The 21211-nt window shown below is 41.9% G+C and overlaps 1 long non-coding RNA gene and 1 pseudogene across 1 annotated transcript; both read right to left on the reverse strand.

Moving 5' to 3' along the window:
• Positions 1–2460: 2460 nt before the first annotated feature.
• LOC141763307 (uromodulin-like) lies at positions 2461–6426 on the reverse strand (annotated as a pseudogene).
• A 5331-nt stretch (positions 6427–11757) lies between these two features.
• LOC141762619 (uncharacterized) lies at positions 11758–16130 on the reverse strand. Its single transcript, XR_012592862.1, has 3 exons — positions 15633–16130; positions 12780–12827; positions 11758–11848 (listed from the first exon to the last, which is right to left on the reverse strand). It is a non-coding gene; the product is annotated as an uncharacterized LOC141762619 (long non-coding RNA).
• Positions 16131–21211: the final 5081 nt, after the last annotated feature.

Consider the following 21211-nt stretch of genomic DNA (forward strand, 5'->3'; position numbering starts at 1 on the left):
CACTAAAATACAGAAATTCTGTTTCTGCATTCACTAGGTAGCATTTAGAAACTAAACTAAAATCAAACCAAAAACAGCTAACCTTATGTTAAAGAAGAAATGATATATTTTTTAAAAGACCTCACAGCCCCAGGAGTAATGCATTCAGTAAATAAAACCCTAAACCCTTCTTTGATTCTTCATTGCACACTTCACTTCTATTATTTCACCAAAGATTTCTATATATGAATCAGTGGACTGAATCAGCACCCCACAGGTTCTGCAGAAATAATATATGCCATCATCTCAGGGGGCTCAAATGAAGATGATATCTGCCAGCATTGTTTCACAGCAACGATAACGTCAAACATTCTTTCAAAAGCAGCGAGATTTCAGGCTCCTTGTCGGGACGAAGCTTAAGTCAGGAATCACCTGAGAAGACAAAACTGTGATGAGTCATTTATACTTTAGATTAAATAATCTAATATCTAAGAGTCAGATTGCCATTAACTCTCCTGATCACATTCCTGCTACTGAGAGGATGAACCCTTTTGGTTTCAATGACCCCATGACCTTTCCTCTAGCGCCACCCACAGAACAAACTTTACATTTTTAGCTCCAAGAACAGATAAATCCTCCGTATGACCAAATCACTGCTGAGTTCAACAAGTAATTCATTCATTAAAAGTAATTAAATTAATACGTACCATGTAATCGATCAAAAGGGGAGCTGTCTTCACCTATTTGCTCCAGGCCATAGTGATGAGGGCTGGGTTTCCACCTGCATAGTCAGACCTGGTAGAGCTGCGCTTCCTGCGTCTAACTCCGCCGCAGGACTGCAACACAGAGAGGATGGTTAGACTTCAGACAGCCTGCTTTACGAAGGTCAGCACTTTGTGAATATTTAGTTGTAGAAATGAATTACATTAATAATTAATATTATATATAGTATACATTTGTTACACCTCTCCGGGAACCATCACCGTAACGTGGTGGAGAGGTTTGTGTGTCCCTATGATCCTGAGGGCTGTGTTGTCTGGAGCCTGGTGCTCCTGGTAGGGTCTCCCATGGCAAATTGGTCTCAGGCGAGGGGCCAGAATAAGAATGGATCATAAAAGAAGAAAGAAATGAGGCAGAGGAGGAGTTACCCGGCCCGGAGGAAGCCCGGGGCCCACGTCTGGAGCCAGGCCCAGACGGAGGGCCCATCAGTGAGCGCCTGGTGGCCGGGCTTGCCACGGAGCCCGGCCGGGGACACCCTGAAGAAAAAAAGCTCTTCACTCTTGCAAGGAACCTGGAGGGGGCCTGAGTGTATGCCTTTCCAGTCTACATGTGTTTTTTGGACTAGGAGAAGGCGTATGACCAGTTCCCCTGGGAGATACTGTGGGGGGTGCTGCGGAAGTCTCAGGGCCTTCCAATCTCTGTAAGCCCAAAGTGAGAGCTGTGTTCGGGTTTTCGGCAGTAAATCGGACTCGTTTCCGGTGGGGGTTGGCCTCCGCCAGGGCTGCGCTTTGTCACCAATCCTGTTCGTGATATTCACGGACAGGATATCGAGGCGTAGTCGGGGGGAGGTGGGTTTGCAGTTCGGTGTGCTGAGGATCTCATCGCTGCTTTTGGCAGATGATGTGGTCCTGTTAGCATCATCGGTCTGCGACCTCCAGCACTCACTGGATCGGTTCGCAGCCGAGTGTGAAGCGGCCGGGATGAGGATCAGTACCTCTAAATCTGAGGCCATGGTTCTCAGCAGGAAACCGGTGGATTGCCTACTCCGGGTAGGGAATGAGTCCTTACCCCAAGTGAAGGAGTTCAAGTACCTCGGGGTCTTGTTCGCGAGTGAGGGGACTATGGAACGTGAGATTGGCCGGAGAATTGGAGCAGCGGGGGCGGTATTGCATTCGCTTTACCACACTGTTGTGATGAAAAGAGAGCTGAGCCGGAAGAAAGCTCTCGATCTACTGGTCAATCTTCGTTCCTACTCTCATCTATGGTCATGAGGGCTGGGTCATGACCGAAAGAACTGGATCGCGGGTACAAGCGGCCAAAATGGGTTTTCTCAGGAGGGTGGCTGCCCTTAGAGATAGGGTGAGAAGCTCAGTCATCCGTGAGGAACTCGGAGTAGAGTCGCTACTCCTTTTCGTTGAAAAGAGCAAGCTGAGGTGGTTCGGGCATCTGGTACGGATGCCCCCCTGGGCGCCTCCCTTGGGAGGTGTTCCAGGCACGACCAGCTGGGAGGAGGCCAAGGGGAAGACCCAGGACTAGGTGGAGAGATTATATCTCCACACTGGACTGGGAACGCCTCGGGATCCCCCCAGTCTGAGCTGGTTAATGTGGCCCGGGAAAGGGAAGTTTGGGGTCCCCTGCTGGAGCTGTGCCGGACCATTGTGGTGAAGAGGCTAGCTGAGCCGGAAGGCAAAGCTCTCGATTGACGTTCCAACCCTCATCTAAGGTCATGAGCTTTGGATAGTGACCGAAAGAATGAGATCGCTAATACGAGTGTCTGGAATGATCTTCCTCCGTAGGGTGGCTGGGCTCAGCCTTAGAGATAGGGTGAGGAGCTCAGACATCCGAAGGGAGTTCGGATTAGAGCTGCTGCTCCTTCGCGTCAAAAGGAGTCAGCTGAGGTGGCTCGGGCATCTGATCAGGATGGCTCCTGGACGCATCCCTTTGAAGGTTTTCCGGGCACGTCCAACTGATAAGAGACCCCGGGGTAGACCCAGAACACCATGGAGAGATTATATATCTGGTCTGGCCTGGGAGCACCTCGGGGTGCCCCAGGAGGAGCTGGAAAACGTTGCTGGCGAGAGGGATGTCTGGAATTCCCTGCTAAACCTGTGACCCGGCTCCGGATAAGCGGAAGAAAATGGATGGATGGATAAATGGATGGATGGATGGTATTACTACCGTTATTGAAGTAAAGCAGTATTTGCTGCAGCCCTGCTTACCGGAGCACAGGATTGGCCCTGTGTGGGGCACAGCTCCAGTTTGCAGTGCAGATAGAGTTCACTAGTTTCCCCAGAGAACTGGAACACGTTGAAAGAGAAGACGCTGGACGTTCCCTGTCCGTTTCCCTCCATGGTCACCGTCTGGTCAGCAGGGTTCGGGCATCTGCTCAGAAACAGGAAACAGACATGATGACATCACTTACATCATCAGTTGATTCTTACAGCCGCTGACAAAGTCTCCGAGTTTTTCTCACCCTTTAATGACGAGGTCGTATCGCAGACTACTATCAGGTGACGGCTGGCTGGTTGCCCAGCAGGAGTCGGTCACTATGGCGACCATGTTGCCGTCCAGCCCCTCCGTCTTCAGCTCCAGCCAGAGCTTCTGGTTCAGCTGGATCTCGGTGCTCGGCACCACAAGCTGCATGCGGCCGGGGTCGGTGTAGGCGTTCATCATCAGAGTGTAATTCCAAACTCCAGATACAATCTGCTGCACCACCGAGCTGGAGAGGACACACAGACGCACACACACACTTCAGCTGTCTTGAACTTTAACTCCATCAAGCTGCTGCACATTGTCAACCAGGTGAAGCTCAGCCGGCCTCCACACACCTGTCTTTGATCGTGAAGGACACACTCCTGATGTCTGGCTTTGTATAGAAGCAAGAGAAGTCGATCTCTACTTAGTCGTTGCGGGTGATGATGTCCATGGATCTGTTCCTCATCACGATGGCGTTCTTGAAGATGATTTGGCTGTTGTTCGTCTAGATTGAGACAGGAACACAGACGTGTTTGCAGCATGTGCTCTCCTCTTACATCATTCACAGAGAGCAGGATTGGTGGATAAAACTTGTTCAGCTCTTATGCTACATAGTGCTGGATGTGTGGCAAAAAAATCTGTTTAAAATGGTCCTCTTCACTCTCTGTGGAGTCACTCACATGCCAAAAGAAGGAAGCCTAACGTGTCCTGAAAATAACAATATACAGTATGGCATGCCTGGCTGAGACTTGTTCTTTTGAGTCTACAGGGAAGTGATGAGCAAAGACAGCATGTTGTTTTGTGCTTGTTGAGAGCAAAAAACTAGAGCAGGGTACCCACCATAACCTCCGTCCCGCAGATGTTGCTGCTGTTGTAGTTGAAAGTCACCATGTGGGTCTGGTCGTCCATGTGACCTTTGCAGTTGGGGTCATTGAGTTGTAAGACGGAGTAGTCGATGCCTTTGTCCTCCATCAGACACCCAGCCAGAGTAACAGTGGCAGAGCTCTGCGTGCAGACTGTCGGCTCACCTGAACACCCAAAAATATCACCACTTCAATATGGATTCATCTGCAGCTGAGCTATTCAATCAATAACAGCTAGTTAGGAATGTCGGGCAGTGAAGGCCCTATTGAAACTGTAGGAATTATGATTATTATTCAAATTAATCACATTTTTGTCGTGTGGCAAAATGGCTCGCTAGCGCCCGCTACAAAGTTGGAAAAATTGAGCCCCTCATTCAGGTTTCACCTGCATGTATGGAATTTGGTAGGCAGATATAACACGTGGAGAAGCACAAAAAAGCCTCTTGGAGGTATACTCAAAACCCAAGAGGAAGGCAGCCATTCTGAATTGAATGTGCCATTTTTGTCCACTTTAAGCATTTTACCGTGTACTTAAACAAACTCCTCCTAGAGAATTAATTTGATTGACTTCAAATTCAGGTCAGTACAATCTAAAGACCTTTGTGATCAAAAGTTACCAAACGTTTGCGTTTTCATGCAACATTGGTGATGTGGCGTGGGGGCGAAAAAGTGCCTTTCGCCAGAAAACAGGAAGTTGTTGTAACTTCAGCGTACTTTGTCAAATCTGCTCCAAATTTCGGTCCAGGCCTGAGGATATTTACATGCCAATATAGACTAATAATCCTGCCCCTAAACTTTAGCCCCCCCTATTTTATAACTCATGAACCGTTTGTCGCAGACTCTAGTGGGAGGCATAATTGCACTTAGCAGAGTTCCTGTTTCATTGTGCCATTGTCGCGTCGGCCTTTATCCCACCCGTACTCCCGACGCACGAGGATGTGCGAGGGCACGTTCATTGCTGCTTGCAGATTTAATTTGATGTTATCTTTTGAATAAAATATCATTTATTCTGAGCTGTTATGCAGGCAGAAACACATCCAATATTTAATTAAACACTAAAAAAATCTGTTTTTCTGCTTTAGTGACATTAGACTGAAGAGGCACGACGCTCTGCACCAAATCACAAAATCCAAACAGCTGTGCCTCTGCCAGATGTTTGCTTAACTAATATCATCTTGCATCTTTTAGGTGTATCAGCAGGTGCTTCTTGAGTTACATGCTCTTCTGTTCTCGGTCGGTTTACTTAAATACAAGTTTGTTTCAGAATATTTACTTTGGAAGACAGCTAACGATAAGAACAGTAAATATTGTTATAAAAGGATAAAATAATCTACCGGTTGGGGATTTGCTCTAAAAATGGAAATAAATAAAAGCATATTCAGCAGCTGTGGTCAGGAGGGAATCATCCTGATGGTCTGAACCAACTCTCCCTCTAAAGAAACATCACAACCTTCATCACACAGTTGTTGCACTCTACCTAAAGCACTTCTTGGTTTGTACTTGGAGGCAAACAGGGCCCGACAGAAGCAGCGAGTTCCACCGGGCTTCTCTCCGCAGAACTCATGATAGCTGCAGTACTGGTCCTGACAGGCCTTAGGGTCAGCAGCTATACACACACACACACACACGCTCATGAGCTTCACTTCCAAATGAACGATGAATGACATGACAATAACATGTTAAAAAGGGTTATTGTTCATGTAAACAAGTTTTGTGATGAATATATTTATATATCAGCTCTCTTTAGAGCAGACGTCATGACACTGAATAAAAATACTACTAATAAAACAACTAGATAATAATAGATTAAATAAATAAATGTCTCTCGCCCCATCTCATCATATGAAACATAACAAGTGAAAGTGAATGAGGATCTTACGGCAGCCGGCCGTTGACCTCCAGTCCTCCGGTATGCCGACTCTTTTCAGGTTGCAGGCCTCGGCGTAAGCCTCCAAAAACTGGCAGTTGAGACCGTCCACCGACGGGTAATTGCACAAAGTGTTGGTGCAGGCGGTTATGTACGGCTCTGGGTCAATGATGTCGTGACAAGCAGCGAAGGGTGCCTTCCTCGTGAGATTACAGCTGTTCCAGCCATGCAGAGAGGAAGAGTGAGAGTCAATTACCAGTTTTGTGAACAGTATTATGTGTGTTGAGCTTCCAGAATCATCCCTGCTCATATGACCGTGTCGTGGCACCATAGAAATATGATGAAGAAGACTCGTTCCTGTTTGAAGGATGAAAGGAGTGTGTAGAGTTTTGATGGGTCAGTTCTTACTGTTCAGTTGAGCGGTCGCAGTCGATCGTACTGTCGACGGTGTCTTTGTGCTGAATCTCACAGCTAGGGGGTGACAAACAGCCCAGATCATTACTCTTGAAACCTCTACACCATTAATAAGCAGGTAATATCAGTCAGTACATTACGTTAAGAATAAGTCGTACCCAACAGCACTGTAAGGGCTCTTCTCTCTAGGCAGGGTGGTGGTGATGTTGGGATTAATGGGGTTGCCACACAAGCCCTCTAGATATTCAGCAGGTCCTGGTTGATGTCACAATCAAAGAGAAATCAATGAACTTTCAAGCTAATAAGCACAGCTGTCATTCTGAAATTCAAACACTAATTTATGTAAATATGAAATATTTAGTCCAGATAGGATTTAGTTTTCTGTACCGGACACATGTGCGGTGTTGCCATCAAAAAAGACTGCCATGTTGGAGGAAGGCAGCTTGGCAGTAACTCCAGTGTGGTCCTTGGAGAGCTCCACACCGTAAAACAGCTGAGCCGTGGCGTTGAGCGTCAGATATCGGTCATCAACCTACATCACAGCAGATAGGCAAAGTGAAGGAAACACTGGCTTAAACATCACAAATACACACATACATGTGCTTTGCATGGGCACTTGTTCCCACTTAAATAGGCTTTAGTCAGTTTCAATAATGGTTGATATCTTTTGCTCACCAGCACATTTGAACTCAGAAAGTCTCCTCTCTTCACTCAAAGTTATAATAACAGATTCTAATGTATTTGCTGGGAGAGTGATGAAACCAGACTGGAAAAGTGACAGATGACAGAAGTGACAGGAGACGTCAACAAATGAGACAGTTGGTAAAAATAAATAAGTGCTCCTGTTGCACCAACGTTCAGTAGTCATACATGCAGAAATGTGTCCATCAGAGGTCGGATAGAGAACCTCAAACCTTGTACTTCTGGACACTTCTCTACTTGATACACACTTTATACTTCATATCAGTAAATATCCTCAACAAATAGATACTGAGATAATACACTGATAACTTTGTATGGCAACATTTCATTGGAGGAAAGTAACAATTGTACACAAATACTGAGTTAATTCTACAAAAATACAGAGTATTTATATTTGATGCTGCTTTATTCTTCTACCCCATTACATCTCAGAGAGTGTCTTAACTTTAAATACATCCACACAAAGTAATGGTCATCAGTGACTGATCAAACAAGCTCATAAATACACTGTTACTTGCTCTTAGATGGATTGTGGCAGCTTACCCGAACTCTTCCACCTTGTTCCAGATACATTCTTACACGTGGCCCTGGCAGCGAGATTGTCAAGTGGTCCAAAAATGATACATCTTTACGGCGTCGCTCCCGGAAACCCGCCGTGAGGGAGAAACTTGAATTAGACATCATCAGACTGTACTCACACCGATCCTCGACAGACTGGACTCTGCCGTGGAAATCAATGACAGTGGAGCCAGTCACAGTGCACACGTCATGGGGTCTAATGCACCTGATGGAGATGGAAAGGGACAGATATTTAGTGTCTTTATTTCTGAAAGCAAAATCTAAAAACCACGAAGACATAAAGATGTTGAAGACGTCGTTTCCAGTTAATACACATTTGAGAAAAATGATCCCCAACTTAAAACTTAAAGGGATACTCCACCAATCTGACTCATAAAGGTCAGTTTACTGGTAACTCAGCCTGTGAAAACACTTGTATCATCTGTAATAATAATAATAAACTCTCTTATCACTCTAAGATAATAAATGAGTCTAGAATAAGAAATATCTTGAGTTAGGCTATTGGGTTGCATTATGGGAAATGTAGGATCCCGTGTTTTTAAGCTGGACTCTACTCGGGTCTGTCAGGATATCTCGGCCTCCGCTGCTTCCATCTTGACCATTTCTTTATCTGTCCTGTTCAAGTCTCCTACTTTAAGGAGGAGCAATACTACAATACTGCTGGAGCACCTCTCTGATGACTTCAGTATGTCTAAAGTGTGGACAATAAGTGAAAGGGACTATCTGTATCTCTTAACTTTAAAGAAATATGTCATAATAAATGCAAACCAGAAGTAGGATGTGCTATTGTTACAAAGGCAAATGGGACTATAACAAACCTAACCATACATACATATCCATACAAATAATCTGAACAATCACTCAGTGACCTCAGATTAGAGAAAAACTACAACTTCACACACATTTTGAGACACATATTGGAAAGAAAAAGCTGCACTGCAACCTCAGTCCAAGGGTTTACTGCTTGCAGTTATTATCATTATTATTATCATTATTAGTATTATTATTATTATTATTAACGGTGTAAAAGATCTGGTTCTGTCCATCGTGACTCTGATGTTGAATGTTATTGAAGTGCAGTGCTAAATCTGTGGAGCAACCCTTTAAGTTTTATAGACTGAATCATTAATCAGCTGATCAAAACAAAACTAATTGGTTGATTATTAGAAATAGAAATAGATTCATCAATAATGAAAGTAATCGTTAGTTGCAGCTCTAATCCGAATAATATCAGAACTTTCTCATCAAGTCTTTGTTTTGTGGCGTTTGTCTGAATACAAGTCGCTTTCAGTCCACATGGTGCACTTCATTTAAATCAGTCAGTCAAACCTTTATTCAAACTTTGTTCCAAATATAAAGCAAACATATTTACGTGTTGTTGCCCTGGCAAACCTCCGTGGGTCCACATGTACTGACAGTTCTGACGGCTGCATACGCATCACAGCTGACTTCGGAGCAGGTTTCTGGGCTCGTCTCAATATCTGAACCGGCTAAGAAAAGGACATCTGGGGGGTGATAGGAGGGTTATGAAATTAGTTTAATATTAAACTTCAACAGAATTTAAGAGAATGAAGTAACAGCAAATACAAAATATCAAATTTTTGTTCAGAGAATCCCTGAAGAGTCTCAGTCCCTTCTTTGGGAACCACCAGATTTGCCTACCTGAGACTCTGCATCTGCTTACATCAAAGAAAACCTTGTTGAAAGTCTCATCATTAGTAAACGACCATGAACCCACAGATGAGTTATCGACCGTTGCAATCAGGTTCTAGAAAAGGATTAGACAAACATCAAGGTTAATACTGTAATACTGAGTGAACAGTTTAGACTTGAATCCCCCTTTTTACATATTTTCCTCCAGTTTTAGGACAGTGGGACGGTGAGAGCAGTGGTGGCCTAAGCTTCAGATGACCAGACTGGCAGGATGAATCTGAGTGAGGAGGCAAAGTTGCCCCTCCAGAATTATTAAAGATAATTATTTCTAATCAACGTCTTTGGCCACTTGAGGGCAAAAAGAGTCCCCAAACAAACAGCCCCCCTGGTCATGTGAGCCCAATATTCACTCTCCCTTTAGCTCTGGTTGGTCTCCACCAGCTCCTTGTTAGCTGCTTAATGTTACACTTTCTTCATGCGGTTTGGTGCTGGGCAGGTCGTGCACAGGGAGGTTATCACAGCTTGTTTGCTGAGGACAGCTGCCAGAGTTAGTGATAACTCTCTGTGGGTTTACACTACCAGGGACCGCTCTCCTTTTACTCGTAGTTATTGTTCATATAGAAAAATATACACATTAGTGCTGCTTTTATTCAAAATACATGTTGGTTCCCTGAAATTGTGGGACTGTGTATAAAAAGAAGCATAATTCCTACACTGTTCATCTAATGTTGATGTACAGTAAATACCCTAAAAATAAAAGCTGAAGCACTTTGATGTCGTAGTCACTGTTCATTTAAATCAGTGTGTGGAAGTACAGAGCAAATACTACAGACATGTGTCACTGCATTATTGGTATATCACTGCATTGTATATTATCAATGAGTGACTGTTTCTATGTGCTAGTCATCTCTGATGATGTCCCACTTAGTAGATCTCATATATTACAATTAGATTCAAGTCACAGATCATTTTCCAAATATTACCCAGCAACGTTTGAAAAACCCAGAAGGTCATATGAAAAATGTTTCCAGAATCCACTGCACAACAGAAAAGACTTTGAAACCCATTCCACAGGTTGCCATGTAGCCAAAAGTGTTAAATATAAATATTAACACATTTACACAGAAGCATCAATATATTTCAATAAAATGGATCATAACATTTTTAGGTTTGTACAAATGGAGCACAGAGATGTGTAAATTGTGACATCCGTCTTTGTTTCGATGAGGAAATCAAACCAAATATGTCTTTGTCCCACTGCAGACGGAATTCTTTAAATCAAGATGGTTGTTGAGTCTTTGAGGCTTCCTGTTAAACGACCTTCTGGCTCACAGACTCAACTGTAAAGGTCAAACACTGAGGAACAACTGGCTCTACTCTCAGGGACCAGATGCTATGAACTTTGCAGTGGTTAACTTCTGAAATCACAGCCTGAGGTCAGGATCAAGTTCACTTGTCATAAAGCAGATTGGTTTGAGGACATACGTCGCCATGGTAACAGACTCAGGGTCATCTCTGGGGCCAAAGATATATCTATACTTACAACATCAGGTGTATAAGCGGTATACGATCGTACAGACACGGCTGTTTGTGTCCCAAGGTTGTAGAAGAATACTTCCAGCTGAAAGCATAAACAGAAGAGAGACAGAAAACATTAGGGAATGGTTTCCAACATATTTTAGAAATTAACTTTGATGTAAAGTTCCCTTTGCCACACAATGTCTTTCAAATGTTCATGTTGTACAAAAGGCTGAAAGGTCAATCAGTGTAAAAACATGGAACTGATGATTACTCACCGGAAAGAAGGAACCCAATTGGTATTCTATATAAATTCTGCAGGTTGAAATGGAATCGATGTGTGGGGGTACTTTGACGTCGGTTGGCTCACTAATTGGCGCCACACTAACGTCTTTCATACCTCCTCCATCTTCCAACTTCAGACAGTCTTGTGCGGTGTCAGATTGGTTATTTTTAAAACACATTGAAATAGATGAATCTGCGTTGATGGTCACCTGTGAAACCAGAGAGACACCAATGATGAAGTAACAATATTAATCTTTTCAAGACTTTGACTCAACAGCAGCATAGTTTCATCTCATTTAACATTTAGTTAGTTACATTTATTTCTCCGTGTTTAACTCTAAGTGTTTTTTAATTAATCAAAATAAAACCTGTTCAAGTCCATAACGATATCTAAACATCTTTCTCGTACCTTTTTTCTCGTACCGATAGTTTTACTCTTTGAGGCTTATAATAATTTGGTAATGCTCTATTTTATGGCTCTATTATTTCTCTATAATTTCATAATCATCTCTTGGATATTTTCTGGAAAGAACTATGAACTTTGATATTGATCTCAGGGTTTTAGTTTGCTCAGTTAGTTGTGTAGAGTTTAATAACAGAGGGACGGCTCCATTTTACATTTTTTATAATTTTTTTCTCAGACAGTCAAACAGTCTGTCTGTTAGATAAAAACACAAACATGGTTTCATTTTACTCACATCCAGGAATGTGTAACTGCGTCCATAAAAGCTGATGGGACACGAGCTGATGTCGGTCGTTTCAGACAGATTGAGGTCGACCTGGCTGGCAGCAACTACAGCGTGAATGTGAAGCAAAACAAACATCATACATCAATCCATCACGACCAACTTTACACTGTTTATTCCCAATTCACACCTCTGATTTAAAATAACATTCATCATCGTCATGACTTCTGGGTGTAAAAGATTAAATGAATGAATAAAATAAACATTTAGAAACACTTCATTTTACAGGTCCACAAATGTCATGGTAATTTGGTGATAATTAGCAAGTAACCTATTTGAAATTTATTTGGAATAACAGCCAAATTATCCCAATATTGACCTCAAAAGTTATCAAAAATTACAATAAACATTATTTAATAATTGTACTCCACTATTTCCCAGTAGCTTATTTAATACATTTCCAGGAAAAGAATACAAAGTGAATTGATATACTTTATTTCCATGTCTGCTGATAAATAGATAATAATTAGAAAATAACTTCTTTGAAATTTCTAAAAAAACTCCCTGAATCATGACATTAGCTTCCAGGTTACATTTGTGTCCCACAATGGTGAGATTTGTTCCTGTGATGAAGTGTCTTCTATTAGTTTTAGTTTTCCACCTCCGATCAAGAGTAGCTGCTTCTCAGCCTCAGGGCCCTATTCTAACCATTAGATACTATTTTAGCATATAATTATTAAATAATGTTTATAATAAAGTCATTTTTTATCAATTTTGAGGTAAATATTGGGGTAATTATATAATAATGATAATAGTAATAATAATTGTTTTGATAATTATTAATTACTTTTGATAGTCTTTTTAATGTCTTTTTGAGCTTATGTACCAATGCAAATTGGTGCCTTATTATTAATATATATTGATAATTTATTAATATGAAGTTTATTGATATTAATAATTATCTTTAATATTTCCTAATAACCAGACCAGCTCCTATCTGCGTCCCAAACAACTGAAAACGTTTCAATGGCTGCTTACCTGCCAGCAGGAGGAGCAGTGCAGCCGGCTTCATGATGGAGCCCCGAGCTGGGAGAGATACAGGTCACATAGTAAGAGACTGCAACACACTTCATTTAATCCATTCATACAGTATAAGGGATAGTGCTCATCAAACCTTTCTTGCATGCTGCATGGGGTTATTAAAAGGTTTCTTACTGTATCTAAAATCCATTAAATGGACCCTGACTGATTACCTTAAAGGTCACCTATTATGCAAAATGCACTTTTCCATGTCTTTTAAACATCAATATCTGTCCCCAGTGTGTCTACAGGCCACCATAGTATCATAAAAGACCATCCTCTCTCTTTTTCTCCTCCTCCGTTTGTCCGGAAATGGGTGCAGAAAAAAAATTCGCTTTTTTTCCTTCTCTTCTGACGTCATTAGAGAAATGCAAGCCATGTAAGGGTTTCCTGGTCGAACCAGAGAGAACCTTCAGTAGCTGACCCCGCCCCACAGCGCGTCACTGTCTCTCCTCCTCAACCTAACTTGAGCAAAGTCTGCAAGAACCAGCAGAACAGGCTTCATGTACTCCCATCATCTAAATATAACATGTTCTTTCACAAAGGCTTTATGTAATTACACTGTTTAAACAGATGATATTTATATATTATATATATTTGATGTCATGCATGTAGCAGAGTACAGGTAGTAAATAGTGACTTGTAAGCAACACAACACATTTCTGTTTCACAGTCAAACTTTATTTGAGTTGACAGATGACAATATTAATTATTCACAGCATTTGTAATCATCTCACCTGTTAGTTAGTTATGTTAACATGGTACAGGAGAAAGTCTTTCAGCTCTGGTAAACTATGGTAAGCTAAGCTCCGGTGGTCTGTAGTCATGGTAACACAGAGACAGCTACTACTGTAAATAATATACCATTACTCTGATCTTCCATACATTTATCTTTTAGCAGAAATAATGAACTGACTACTGTTTCACATCTTCTATTTTCCACCCTGATGGTCGCTGTGTCATAGCGGTAGCATGTAGCTAACCCGTTAGCATGTAGCTACATGCTAACGGGTTAGCTACATGCTACCGGGTTAGCTTTGTATCTCCATGTAAACAGAGCCATCTGCCCACAGCTGTCTGCTCTCCTCTGGGATGATTCTGTCGGTCATTTCTCACAGATGGATCTGTAAAGACAGACGTAAAACAGAGTGTGTGTTTACGGTTTACAGAGTTGATGCATGAGGTAAACACTGAGTTAACTAACAGAGATATAAACAGCATTATTTACCTGAGAGAAACCGTCAGGAAAACCTGGAATCTGGACCGCAGATGTTCATCATGTGTCGCCGATTTCTGATCAGATTCCTCCGGTAACGTGCGCTGGGTGAAGTTTCTGGTTTATAAACTTTAAAGTGGTTTATAAGCTCTATTCTAGCTGCTATCTCTCCACTCGTCTCTCTCTCTCTCTCTCTCTCTCTCTCTCTCTCTCGAGAGAGAGAGCTTCTCCGGGAGGGAGGGGGAGGGTGACGCTGTTGTTGTGGGGAAGTTTGATTGACAGAAAACGCTGACCAATCAGAGCAGAGTGGGAGGAGACAGGCTGTGAATCAGTGGTTTTCAGACAGAGGCTGAATTAGTCTCTGAGGCAGGCAGACTCAGGCTGCAGTATGAGAAGAATAAAGGGTTTTTTGAACATTGCAGCATGTAAACATGTTCTAGTGCAACATTAAAATACATCTATGAACCTGGAAATGAGCATAATATGTGACCTTTAAGTTGTAGCTTGTTCACCAAATTACTGCGACTGCAAAAGGCTCCATGTGAACTCTTTTAGATGAGGCCCATGCAGTCGCAGTGAGTGAAGGTGATGAATATAGATTGTGAGTGGAGAAAATGCAAAGCACGTTGTTATCAATAGCAGTAGTACTAGTGGTGTTTAATTTGACGTATTTGGAAATAAATAATAATTCAGTTTTTCTTTTATCATCCAATGAACACATGTTTACGGAAGCCCTGAAAGGCAAGCGAGAATTATTTTTTCTGATGATCCAAGTCTGATCTAAATTATTTTCTCTCCTGTGTTTATGACTTAAGAACAGGTGGATTTTTTTGCCCAGGTAATCTTTCTAAGTTCCTTTTTTGTCGTCTGTGAAACAAGAGATTTGTTTTACCTGTTTCACAGACAAAAAAAGGAACTTAAAAAGATTATCCTGGCAAAACATAATCCACCTGTTCTTAAATCACAAACACATAACATAATCCACTTGTTCTTAAGTCACAAACACAGGAGAGAAAATAATTTAGATCAGATTTAGAAAATTCTCCCTCGCCTTTCAGGGCTTCCGTACAGTTTGCATCTGAGTGTGTCACACTTAAAGGTAATGAAGAAACTGAAAAGTGGTTGATGTTATGAGGAACTTCAGTTTCACCATGAAATATAACAAGAATAACTCATCAAATGAAAAGAACTGAAACAAAATAAACAGGAACAACATGAAAGCAGTGTAATAATAAGCTTTTTAAATGTGGAACAGAGGGGGGCTTTATTCCATAGTGTTCAAGCTAAAAGACTCAACAACAGCTGGTGCAGAATAAGGAATTAATAGATCAGAAATACTTTGAGAGTAACCAAAAGAATCTCAAAATGATAAAATTAATATTTCTAAATCATTTTAATAAGCAGTGCAGTATTTTTCTTTTTTTCCTGAAGTCACTGCAGACTCAAAATTAATATTCTTGTCAATACACTAAGTTACCATAATGCATCTTGATAGAAGCAGAATGATTTTAAAGACCAGCGGTCATCCTGTTGGTGTATAAGCGTCGTCTACCTGAAGCCAGGCAGAGAGAGGAATAGTGTGCAGCTTGTCTTACCGTCTGGAGGTCGGGTGGAGCAGCAGGGAGATGAAGCTCTGCAGATGGAGGTCGGTGGTGAACCACTCTGGGACGTTGCTGCTCTCGGGCAGATGTGTCTGCTGTGTGCCTCTCTCTGTCTCTTTTTATGCAGGTACTTCCCATCACGCCCCTTACATTCTCAAAAACTCCCCAAACCGGCTTTTTGTGGCCTTTAGCAGTCCGTTGAGTAACTTGCTTTTCTTAGTAATTAACCACAGAAGAATGCAGCAGCTCATAAAGTACGAACATTTCACAACCTGTGAGACGCCCTGAGGAAAATACGTTCCTATGTGACCAACCTAAACATTTTTCTACCAAATCTCTGAAGGATGTTGATATTTTTTTATGGTAAACGTGTTTCAGTACAAACACATTTTCTTAATACTGACACAGAGGGTTATGAATTGTTCACATTTAGGCAGAGATAATTGGCTCCTTGGAGATGAGCCAAGCCTGCGCAGAATCGATCACCAGCGATTGCCGTGCAATGCATGCCGTTTAGATTTGTGTCCGACTTGCTCTGAAATCATTCAGACGTGGGCAACGATAACCTCACCAAATGGAGGTGGCCGCAGTTTTTAGAGCCAGGCACCGCAGTTGCTCTCCACCGACTGCAAGACCCAGAGCATGATGGGAAACGGCTGGCTGTCACCTGATCAAAGAGCTGATTGGCTCTTAGTTTTGACAAAGAACACCATGTGTTCCAGAAAGTCAGAACTTTCTCTGTAATTGTAATATTTAACACTAAACTGTAGCTAGTCTCATGTTGTGCAATGAAGGTTTCATCTGTTGACAAACATATCTTGTGTGGTTGATAATAATAATAATCAGCATTATTATTATTATTATTATTATTATTATTATTATTATTATTATTATTATTATTATTATTATGGTTATTATTATTATTATTATTATTATTATTATTATTATTATGGTTATGGTTATTATTATCGTTATTTATATAGCAGTTATCAAAACGAGTGCTCATTACAAAGTGTTTTACAAGGCGGACATAAAAATAATAAAAGATAGAATCCAATGCCAGATACACGCACCTTTGCACATATATATTAGGGGTGTAACGATTCATCTACTACATCGATGTATCGTTTTATATTCCTATGATCCATCTACATTGATAGGTACTCGGCAAGTTGTCCTTCACGGGAGACGTATATCGATATAAAATCGATTTGAAATGCAAAAATCGATTGTATCGATACTAAGGATTTGCAACTTGTATTTAAGGATGACAAACGTTATATGAAAGTGTTTTTTAGCACTTTTATTAGTAAAGAAATGTTAAACGTTATTCCGGTTCACTCTCCAGACATGCGCCTGCTTGCCAGCTCTGCCCTCTGCAGCGCGAGCACGCATCCATGGTGTCCACCTGAGATTCCCCACTCTGCCTCCGCATCTGCCCCCAGGTCGTCCACCTCACATTCCCCACTCTGTCTTCGCCCTGCCCCCAGGCAGCCCGCTTGAGATTCCCCACTCTGCCTCCGCCTCTGATCCCAGGCCGCCCGCTTGAGATTCCCCACTCTGCCTCCGCCTCTGATCCCAGGCCGCCTGCTTGAATTTGTTATTTTAATTTTTAAGACTGGTCTCATGTTGCTGCCAGAACAGTTAAATGTTCAGACGAAGGCTGTTAAATGTGTAAATAATGAAATAATTATAAACTATTAACTATAGCAAGTTTTGTCTTGAAGCTTGTTAGCTGTTATCTATAATAGTAATAATAATGATGTGAAATTGCATAGTTTTAAGTCATAAACCTTCAAATATTCTTGGGGGCGGAGCCCCCAAACCCCCACTCCAAATTTATACTGGTCCTTTGCGGGTTTTTAATAGAAAACACTGATCTTCTGGTGTTGCTCCTGTGCTTTGTCTTGACTTATTGTTGACGTGGGGGCATATTGTGAAAGGAGGGAAGGGCCTGTAAAACGTCCGTAGCCCTGGGGCCTCAAGAAACATTGAGGTGCCTCGGCAGGTTCCTCAGCATTCAGTCCTAATGACCTTTTGAAAAGTCCAAACTGCAGATCTGTATTTAAAGAAATCAATGTTTTAAAATCTTAAATATCCCTCTCTCATTCCTGATATTTAAGAACTTGTGTATTTCCTGGTCATTTCAGTGTTGATTATTGCATATCTATCGTATTTCTAATAACTCATTCCTAAAAGCATATCAATATGTTATTTGGTCTCCCATCACACTGATGAAGTCAAACCTGCAGCTACTGGTGACAAAGTTAAAACAAAGAGAGAAACTAACAAACTAATCAAATGTTACTGGGTGAGTTTATAGAAATGCATCACATGGTTTCTTTTATTTCAGGTGAGCATGTTCCCCTGTGTGATCCCTCCCCTCTTTCATCACTGTCTTGCTCGCTGTCTTAAATCTTTCTTTTACGTTCACATGTTCATCATGAGCCTCACAAATCTTCCCGGACTGCATTCCTTCATAGTCAGCTTGGCTTTTTATCCTGAGGGGGTTTCAGGTGTGCTTAAACAATCTGTGCAGTTTTCATGCCAAAGATACCAACCCTCACACGCAAAGAAGACAGTTTTTTCCAGAACATTCTGTAATGGCAGATGCATTCAGCAGCCAGGTGTCAGTAGCCAACATTACTTTTTGCACCTGGGGGAGAAGAGACAATGTGGCTATTTATACCCGGTTGTATATAGCATGGCAGAGACAAGCACCCAGGTGTCCAAAGCCAACAATGCTCTTTGCATCCAACCCGGATACACTAAATACTGTATGTGTATATGTACTGTATACTGTATATTCAACGTAGCCAGGTGTAAATAGCCAAACAGCTGCTGGCTGGGTGCAAATAGACACTCTATTCTTTAATTTGTGACTATTTCTAAATGACCTTTAAAACGTGTGCATGCTGTATGTTTTTGTTATAGGACAGGCATGAAATACAATATATAAAAATAAAAAACAAAGAACTTACCTACAAATCTGAGCTCCCAGAGAGGCGTGGAGCCGATGGCTCATTGATAAAGGGGGGAGGACCTGTAGTGGAACCTTATACAGCATACAATGAGGTGGGCTACTTCAGCAACATGAACTGCACCATTAAACAGTGACCTACTGGTAGGCCTTATCAGAACCATGGACAGCACCATGGATTTATCATTAACAGTGACCTTCAATTTCAATGTGAATGGCACACCACCAGAGACATTAACAAAGGGTGCAGGAAAAATTATGACGGCAACCCCTGGAGGTTGCCGTCTGCTTTATGGGCTACGGTGACCCATTTGCGACCATTGACATAATTTTGCCCGGCCCAGTTGTTAATGTCTCTGGTGGTGTGCCATTCATATTGAAATTGACCCTGGTCCAACCCACCTTTCAACCTGCAACAGCATATTATCTCTGCCTATATGTGAACAATTTATAACCTTCTGTGTCAGTATTAAGAAAATGTGTTTGTACTGAAACATGTTTACCAAAAAAAATATCAACATCCTTCAGAGATTTGGTAGAAAAATGTTTAGGTTGGTCACATGGGAACATGTTTTCCTAAGGGCTTCTCACAGGTTGTGAAATGTTCTTACTTTATGAGTTGCTGCATTTTTTTGTGGTTAATTACTAAGAAAAGCAAGTTACTCAACGGATTGCTAAAGGCCACAAAGAGCCAGTTTGGGGAGTTTTTGAGAATGTAAGGGGCGTGATGAGAAGTACCATTCTAACATAGCATTTTAGAATGGAATGTCGGTCGCAACCCCGCTGAAGGCTATTTCAGCTTCATGGACAGCATCTTGGATTTATCATTAAACAGTGACCTGCTGATTGGCTATTTCAGCACCATGGACAGCATCTTGGATTTATCATTAAACAGTGACCTGTTGGTAGCAAGCCCCCAGGAAGAGCGCCGGGCCGTGAAGCAAATTTTCGTTGTGGCCAAACGGCGGTACTAAAACTTCAGTGTCCGTCACGTGATGCCATTGGGCCCAAAACAACTTTTTCCCATAGACTTCCATTGGGAAAGAGATGTCTGTAACTCAGCAGATCATTTTGTTTGAGTTGAATCAACTTCCCAGTACGAAAACTTGAATATCCATTATTTAAGTCATTAGGTCCTAAAAGTTGTAAAGTGCATTACTAGCCGAATCCAGAGTTTTTTCCCTTCCTCCGTTCATGTGAATTAGACCCAGACCGAGGCTGGAGCGAGTGCTGGGAGGCGGGGTTAAAGGAAACGCCACTGCGCCTGCTCTATGGGCCCAATGGATGCGGAAGACTGCCGGGTGATCCGGGTAATTTATCTCTGGGCAGTCGAGCCATTTTGGCATCGTGTGCCACTGAGAATGAACGGGAGCCCGCCTACAACGCTGCATCCAGTTCTCTTTATACATCCACCCTGACCTGCTGCTTGGCTATTCCATGGATAGTGCCATGGATTTTACCAACAATTTGCTCAAACCTCAGTCAGATAAAGGATAAAAAAAGACAGGCACACTAAACTAGTGGGGCAGGCAACCAAGGATAGAAGGCAAATGAATACACAGTTTGACATTCAGTGATGTTGGATGCCCATACATTCATACAGCCATATAACCTACACAATCAAGCCACACATGACAACAATCTACACATGTGCAAGCAATGTGTGGCCTGTTGTTAATGGGTAAAATGGGGAAAAGGTACAGTACTGGTGAACTAAAGCGTAAGGAGCAAAGAGCAGAGGAAGAATCTTGTGGCTGAAAGGTTTGCAAGGATGAAGGAGAGACATAATGACATGGCCTTTCTATCCTGAGGGGGTTTCAGGTGTACATACTGCATCTGTCATTCTCATACCAAAGATACCTTCGTTATATCCAAAGCAGGTGGTTGCTTTTAGAACATTCTTTTATTTGTGACTTTTTTTAATGGATTTTCTACCGCAAAGGATTAGAGAAAAGGGCCAATTGCAAATGCCTTCATGCCAAACACAATCATGCTCGATTCCCGGTCCTCAAAACATACTTTGACATTAGTGTGGAGTTCCTCTGCCTTGCAACAGGAGGAGTACTTCCCGTAGTACGGAGGGACAGCAATGGATCTTTGGTGTAATAAGAGCATGGCAGCTCTTACACATGTGGAATTGTTTGGCACTTGATATAATTTAAACGGGTGAGTTATATAAAAATTCATCCCCGTACAGTTGTCATGAACGAGGAAATAAGATATAGAGACCAAAAAAGGTTTTTTGTACCAGGCTGTAAACATGTTTACATGCATTTTCACATGGAGGTCTTCGGGGATTGACTCCCTTTCGGAGTCTCAAGTGGTGAAGGAATTCTCCATCAGAGAATCGTCACCTTCATGCGTGTTGGTTTATCTTCTAGGCAGCTGCAAGCTCAGAGTTAAAATCATAAAAGATTACAAATTAGGTTATCAATATCAATTTATTCCGTGAATATATTCATCAAAATTGCACAGAGTTATTAACAGAAGTTCTGGGCTCATCAATGTGTCCCTGATACCATGTAATACAGTGTTCAGTTCGCAGTGAATGAGCCCCGAGCTTTGCTATACGTTTACTTTTATACATTCACAG

Source organism: Sebastes fasciatus, chromosome 24 (genome assembly GCF_043250625.1).
Source record: "Sebastes fasciatus isolate fSebFas1 chromosome 24, fSebFas1.pri, whole genome shotgun sequence".
Classification (NCBI taxonomy): domain Eukaryota; kingdom Metazoa; phylum Chordata; class Actinopteri; order Perciformes; family Sebastidae; genus Sebastes; species Sebastes fasciatus.